The sequence below is a fragment of the Triticum aestivum genome, chromosome 2B (assembly GCF_018294505.1).
Source record: "Triticum aestivum cultivar Chinese Spring chromosome 2B, IWGSC CS RefSeq v2.1, whole genome shotgun sequence".
In the NCBI taxonomy this organism is placed as follows: domain Eukaryota; kingdom Viridiplantae; phylum Streptophyta; class Magnoliopsida; order Poales; family Poaceae; genus Triticum; species Triticum aestivum.
This window is the reverse complement of record NC_057798.1, coordinates 185301108-185309086: the sequence shown is the minus strand read 5'-3', so window position 1 is coordinate 185309086 and position 7979 is coordinate 185301108.

Below are 7979 nucleotides of genomic sequence, written 5' to 3'. Positions count from 1 at the left end.
TATCCATACACACACATACCATTACGCGTGACTCTGGAAAGCACCGTCCCGTGCCTCTAGAGGCGACATGGCCTTGTGCCACCAAACCCTGGGTCACCATGCCTCCGGGCAATATGCATACACACACATACCATTATGCGTGACTCTGGAAAGCATCGTCCCGTGCTTCGAGAGGCGACATGGCCTTGTGCCACCAAACCCTGGGTCATCATGCCTCCGGGCAATATCCACACACACACATATCAAGAGCGCCTCAACCGTGGCCTCCTACGCACACGTGACTTCACATGCTTCAAACTCGTGCCTCTGGAGGCAACATACCAATGCCTTCGTAGTATGCACACATGTGCATGCACGCACAAACCTATATATCGTCAACAAAGCATAGCTCTTAAGTAGACGTGACTGCACATTCTTCAAACATGTGCGTTCCGAAACAAAGCAGCTTGCCTTTTGCAAGACCTACTAGGAGGTTCCCTCGCACCGGAGGCACCGTGTCACACCGCGACGGACAACGCGCCGCACAAAACAACATGTTGCACGACTAACACACACTTTGACCTATGCCCCCCCTTGAAGATGTTTATGAAAATTAAACGAGCCGAAGGCGAGCAGGAGGTTCCCTCGCGCCGGAGGCGCCGTGTCACACCGCGACGGACAACGCGCCGCACGAACCAGCACGCTGCACGACCCAACACACACTTCGACCAACACACACTTCGACCTATGCCCCCCCTTCAAGATGTTTACGAAAATTAAACGAGCAGAAGGCGAGCAGGAGTTCCCTCACGCCGGAGGCGCCGTGTCACACCGCGACGGACAACGCGCTGCACGAACCAGCACGCTGCACGAACCAGCACGGTTTTCTTCAATTTAGTAAAGTTGTACACCCGTGCCTCTCCTAGTGTTCACCTGTGCCTATAAAGAAGTCACACGATCGAACAATTCTGAACACTGTCGTTTTACATTAAAAAGTTGTTTTTTTTCTTACTTGAAAGGTCACATTTGATAGTGTTGGTAGTCCCCGCCCGTAACTACCCCATAAATCTCCATTATTCGGAAATATAATGGGAACGAAAAGGGAAATAAAAAAGGAAAACAGGAAACCAAGCGCGCGAACTGGTATTTTTTTTGTGTTTCGCGCGGAAAGGAAAAACGGAGAAATGTGGTAGTATGAGGGTCAAAGTGCAAAACGCACGAAACTACAAACCGGAAAGAAAAAACCGAAAACCATCCGCGCCACCTGGTTTTCCCTGACGGGAGCCCTCCGCACGCGACACTTGTCACGCGCGGGGCGCTCTCGAATCGCTCGTTACGAGCGCTTCGAAATAGCGCTCGTTAACTAGTTGCTCCCGGAGAAGACCGCACTGAAAGAAGCCACGGGCAAGTCTCCTTCTCCTCGTCAGCAACCCATGTTCCGGGGAAGCTTCCTCGTCAGCAGCCCATGTCCGACTCGCGTTGCCGCCTTGCTGGATCCGAGTCAGCACGTAGTAGTGTTTTCGTAAACATTACTAGAGTACTTCGAATAGCATTTCTCGTCAAGAGAAAGGTGCACCGCGCATTGGTTCCTGTTGCAGTGGGTGCGCCGGACGCTGACGCTGGACGCGCAGCGCGTCACCCGCACACCGCTTTCCTTCCACTTGGCCGATTCTCCCGTCTCCGCGTGCTTTGTTGTCTGGCCTTCCGTCCTTTCCTGGAGAAATTTCCAGTTTGAAAGGACGTTGCCGAGCTCAATTTCTCCTCACTTCATCAAAAAGGTCTGAACTTGTGTGAACTATAAATACATACACATCCACACCCATACCCACACCCCGCACTCCGCACTTTGTGTGCAAGTAGCCATACATCAGAGCTAGTGACTGAGACTGCGGGTCTGATAGCACATACTTAACGTACGTACGCCAATGTCGCAAGCTGTTGCACCTCCCACCGCCACCGGCGGACATGATCCGCCAACACAGCAGCCCGAGGAAGAGATCGCCGTCCGCGTGGTCCCGGCGTCAGAACACGCCGAGGAGCCGGCGGCAGACATCACTAACTTCTCGTGTCCACGTCTGCCGCTTCCTACTGCATCTTCGGCGAACGGCCGGGACGATGGACCGCGTGATCACCAGGCGAGGAATAACGACTCCCGCAAGGCCGCCCGGGAGCTCCGGGGCTGGCTGAATGGTCCTCGCTACCTTGATCGCCTCCATCACCTACGCCTCCGGGCTCAGCCCGCCCGGCGGCTTCGAAGGCGAGGACGACAGGATCAACCCCTTCACCATCTCCGGGACGCCCGTCCGCCGCAACACGTTCCCCAGGAGGTATACGACCTTCTACTACTGCAACACGGCCGCCTTCGCGCTGTCTCTCTCCATTATGCTCCTGGTGGCCAGCGAGAACCTGCGTAGGCTGGCCAAGATCAAGGTGCTGGAGATCCTCGTGGCGTTGGACGTGCTGGCGCTGCTCATAGCATACATCGCCGGCTCCACGTTTGAGTTGAAAGAGCTCGGGGTTTGCGCCGGGCTGGTGCTCATCGTGCCGGTGGCCCTCGTCGTCATGTCGTCTCGCGTTTGTGGGAAATACTTCTGGGACGAACCCTGAATCTTCGATAAAAAATCACTCCCTCCGTTCCTAAATATAGGTCTTCGTAGAGATTTCAACAAGTAACTACATATGGAGCAAAATGAATGAATCTACACTCTAAAATATATCTATTTACATCCATATGTGGTATTTCATTTAAAATCTCTAAAAAGACTTATATTTATGAACGGAGGGAGTAGTATGTATACGGCCATTAGTTAACTTCCATATGTATGTGCGACTAATCGAGAGATCTGCTTCTAGTACATTGCTCATGGATGATTTGTGTACCTTCATCTTTTTATTCTTGGACAACATCGATCGGTCGTTGGGCCTCTTTGATTCAAAGAAGTTTCAAATGAATTTCGCAGGATCGTAGTCCTTACACAACATTCCCATATTAATTACTTGTTTGATTCGTGGGAATCATTCCATAGTAATGATGTACCAGGGAAATTTCGTAAGAATCCAAACGGTCCACCACGAACTTTGTCTTACAATCCGTTGAAACAAATCAGTTCATTTCTTCTGTCCTGGTTTTCCCTTTTGCACATGCACTTCTCTCTTTTCCCCATGTTCTTATCCTATATACCTAAATTGTTGATTGCTACTGACTTCAATCTTCTCGACATGCAAACATGCCAATTCAACATGCCACCACATGAAAAAAGACACATCGTTAATGCAACCGTGTCAACTCACCATGCAAACATGCATGAAAAAAAATTCACCTTTAAAATGCACCATGTATGCTACTCAAATTCAAAAATATTTTACAACTATACAATAATCAATAAATTATATGTATTTCAACCCTCACAATGTTAATCTAATACTAATGTTTTATACAACAAATCTCATTGAAATAATTGCAACCAATTCGTGCAGCAACACGCGAGGTAACATCTCTAGTTTATGTAGAATTCTCACCCCTTTTCATGGCAGACTATGCAGCCAAGCGGAAGGCGGATGAGTTTCTAGCCAAACTCATGACGGGTGAAGAGTTAAAATTGTCTTGATGCGCTAAAGTCAAGTCTTTTTGGGAAGGGAACAATAATACTAAGTTTTTCCATTTGATTGCAAATGGAAAGTGTAGGAAAAATAAAATCTATCAACACGAACAAGATGAAGGTACTATTGTTGGCCAGGACCTGCTTAAGGCATATATTACAAACTACTATAAGGGTCCTTTTGAGCATCGGACCTTCAATTTTGTCACATGGACGAGGAAGTGATTGAGGATATACCTCACCTCTCTGAAAATGCTATTTTGACAACACCTTTCCGAGAGGAGATTTTTTACCCCATTTCTCAAATAGAAAGGAACAAGGCTCCAGGACTCGATGAGTTCCCTACTGAATTTTATCATAAGTGTTGGGAGATAATCAAGGGTGACCTTTCACCCATGTACGAGGATATTTTCAACGATGATGTATTATTGTTCCGCCTTAACTTTGGTATAATCACGTTGCTTCCTAAGAAGGAAGATGCATTTCGGACTCAGTTGTTCAGAATTATATGTTTGCTGAATGTCAGCTTCAGAATATTAAAGAAGTGGGTACTAATAGGCTATCCATTATTGCTCACTCTGTGATCTGCCCTTTGCAAACTGCTTTCATGCCTGGACGAAATATCTTGGAGGGGGGGGGTTGTCCTCATGAAAATATTCATGATTCAAGATGGAAAAGGGGCCCGGGAACCCGCGTCCCCACGGGTTTTTACCCTATTAGGGGACGGGGATAGACGTCTTTTCATCTCCGTGGGGTTGTTGCTGGGCACATTATACAAACCGACATGTTTCGTGGGTTTACACCCGTTTCGGTAGTCCCGAACCCAAAACCCGACAAAACACATTTTTTTAGCATGTACTGATCCGGCCCAAAGCCACAGAGCCCGAGTGGTCGAGCCCCCCAACGTCGAGGCCAAACCAACCCTTGCTCGGTCGTTTTGGCCAACTTGCTCCCCCCTCGCTCGAGGCCCTCGAGTCTCTCTCTCTCTATCTCTCTCTCCCTCCCTCCCTCTCTCCCTCTCTCTCTCCCTCTCTCTCTCTCTCTCGCTCTCTCTCTCTCTCTCTTTCTCTTTCTCTCTCTCCCTCCCTCCCGCACAGCAGAAAACCTAATGTAGTAGCCATCGATAGCAATCTGTGCTGGCGAGCCTCCTCTCTCCACGTCTTGTCCACCAACCATGAAAGTGATTTGTGAAACTATGAATTCTATTTCAGAACTTATGTATTTGACTATTGATACGTGTCCAATGTATCTACTTTTCCAAACACTTTTGCCCTTGTTTTGGACTCTAACTTGCATGATTTGAATGAAACTAACCCGGACTGACGCTGTTTTCAGCAGAACTGCCATGATGTTGTTTTATGTGTAGAAAACAAAAGTCTTGGAATGTCCTGAAAATCCACGGAGGCACTTTTTGGAAAATATAAAAAATACTGGCAAAAGATCAAGACCAGGGGCCCATACCCTGTCCACGAGAGTGGGGGGCGCGGCCACCCCCCTGGGCGCGCGCCCTGTCTCGTGGGCCCCTTGAGGATCCGCCGACCTCAACTCCAACTCCATATATTCCGTCTCACGGAGAAAAAAATCAGAGAGAAAAGTTTCGTCGCGTTTTATGATACGGAGCCGCCGCCAAACCCTAATCTCTCTCGGGAGGGCTGATCTAGAGTCCGTTTGGTGCTCCGGAGAGGGGGATTCGTCACCGTTGTCATCATCAACCATCCTCCATCACCAATTTCATGATGCTCACCGCCGTGCGTGAGTAATTCCATCGTAGGCTTGCTGGACGGTGATGGGTTGGATGAGATTTACCATGTAATCAAGTTAGTTTTGTTAGGGTTTGATCCCCAGTATCCACTATGTTCTGAGATTGATGTTGCTATGACTTTGCTATGCTTAATGGTTGTTACTAGGGCCCGAGTGCCATGATTTCAGATATGAACCTATTATGTTTTCATGAATATATGTGTGTTCTTGATCCTATCTTGCAAGTCTATAGTCACCTATTATGTGTTATGGTCCGACAACTCCGAAGTGACAATAATCGGGATACTTCTTGGTGATGACCGTAGTTTGAGGAGTTCATGTATTCACTATGTGCTAATGCTTTGTTCCGGTTCTCTATTAAAAGGAGGCCTTAATATCCCTTAGTTTCCGCTAGGACCCCGCTGCCATGGGAGGGTAGGACAAAAGATGTCATGCAAGTTCTTTTCCGTAAGCACGTATGACTATATTCAGAATACATGCCTATATTACATTGATGAATTGGAGCTAGTTCTATGTCACCCTATGTTATAGCTATTACATGAAGAATCACATCCAACATAATTATCCATCACTAATCCAATGTCTATGAGCTTTTCACATCTTGTGCTTCGCTTATTTACTTTTCCGTTGCCATCGTTACAATCACTATAAAACCCAAAAATATTACTTTTGCTACTGTTACCTTTATTATCATACTACTTTGCTACTAAATACTTTGCTGTAGATACTAAGTTATCCAGGTGTGGTTGAATTGACAACTCAACTACTAATACTCAATAATATTCTTTGGCTCCCCTTGTGTCGGATCAATAAATTTGGGTTGAATACTTTACCCTCGAAAGTTGTTGCGATCCCCTACACTTGTGGGTTAGCAAGACTAATTTCTGGCGCCGTTGTCGGGGAGCATAGCTCTATTCTCTGAGTCACTTGGGATTTATATCTGTTGATCACTATGAGGAACTTGAAAGACGAAAGAACCAAGATTTTGCCCTCAACTACGAGGGGATGTAAGGAACTGCCATCTAGCTCTGCACTAGATTCTCCTTCTGTTATTAGTAAGCTTGCGACACCTAAACCTGCTACTGCTATGAATTCTGATATGTCGCATGTTATGTATGATGCCACTCCTGCTATGCATGATAGTTATGATGAAACTACTTCTGTGCGTGATACTACTTTGCCATTAGGTGAATTTCTTGATGAACAACTTGCTAGGGCTAGAGAGAATGAAATTATTGATGATGCTATTATTGATGATAGTGATGATGAAAGTTCTCCCAATGATTATGAATTACCTGTTGTTCATGAGGATTATGTTATGGAAGAGGAAGCTGCTAGAGCTATCTTTGCTTGTAAAGATAGATATGATCTTAAAAAGCTATTAGCTAAATGGAAGCAGTAATCTCTCAATGCTAGAATGAAACCCGACCCTGCTTTTGCTGCTTCACCTATCTGTGTTACTGATAAGGATTATGAATTCTCTGTTGATCCTCATATTATCACTTTGGTTGAATTTGATCCTTTTTATGGCCTTGAATCTGAAACTATTGTGGCACATCTTACCAAGTTGAATGATATAGCCACCCTGTTTACTAATGATGATAAATCTCGCTATTATTACATCCTTAAGATATTCCCGATTTCATTAAAGGGTTATGCTAAGACTTGGTATAATTCTCTTGCTCCTGGTTGTGTGCATAGTCCCCAGGATATGATTTATTACTTCTCTGCTAAATATTTCCCTGCTCATAAGAAACAAGCTGCCTTGTGGGAAATATATAATTTTGTGCAAATCGAAGAAGAGAGTCTCCCACAAGCTTGGGGGAGGCTTCTCCGATTACTTAATGCTTTGCCTGATCATCCTCTTAAGAAAAATGAAATACTTGATATCTTTTATAATGGACTAACCGATGCTTCCAAGGACTACTTGGATAGTTGTGCTGGTTGTGTTTTCAGGGAAAGAACAGTCGAGGAAGCTGAATTACTATTGAATAATATGTTAACTAATGAAAATAATTGGACTCTTCCTGAGACAATTCCTGAACCAATTGAGCCAACTCCTGAGCCTATCCCTAAACCCACTCCGAAGAAGAGAGGTGTTTTATTTCTCAGTCCTGAAGATATGCAAGAGGCAAAGAAATCAATGAAAGAAAAAAGGTATTAAAGCTGAAGATGTTAAGAATTTACCACCTATTGAAGAAATAATTGGTCTTAATATACCACCTATTGAAGAACCACATTGTCTTGATAACCCGACACAGGTAGTAAAGGTAAATTCTCTCTATAGATATGATAAAGTTGAAATTCCCTCTACTAAATTTCATAGCCCATGCTTAGATGAATTTGATGACTTTATGGCTAGACAAGAAAGTTTTAATGCTTATGTTGGTAGAGAATTAAAGAATAATGCTTTCGAGATAGGACGCGTGAGCGATCATATGGCTAGAGTTAAAGGTGAACTTAAACTCATTAGCAAATATTCTTCTATGGTTGCTACTCAAGATGAGCAAGTACTTAAAGCTCAAAATGATTTGCCTGATGAATTAAATAATAAAAATGACTTTGCTATTAGAGTGGCTACTAGAACTAGTAGAATGACTCAGGAACCTTTGTATCCTGAAGGCCACCCTAAGAGGATCG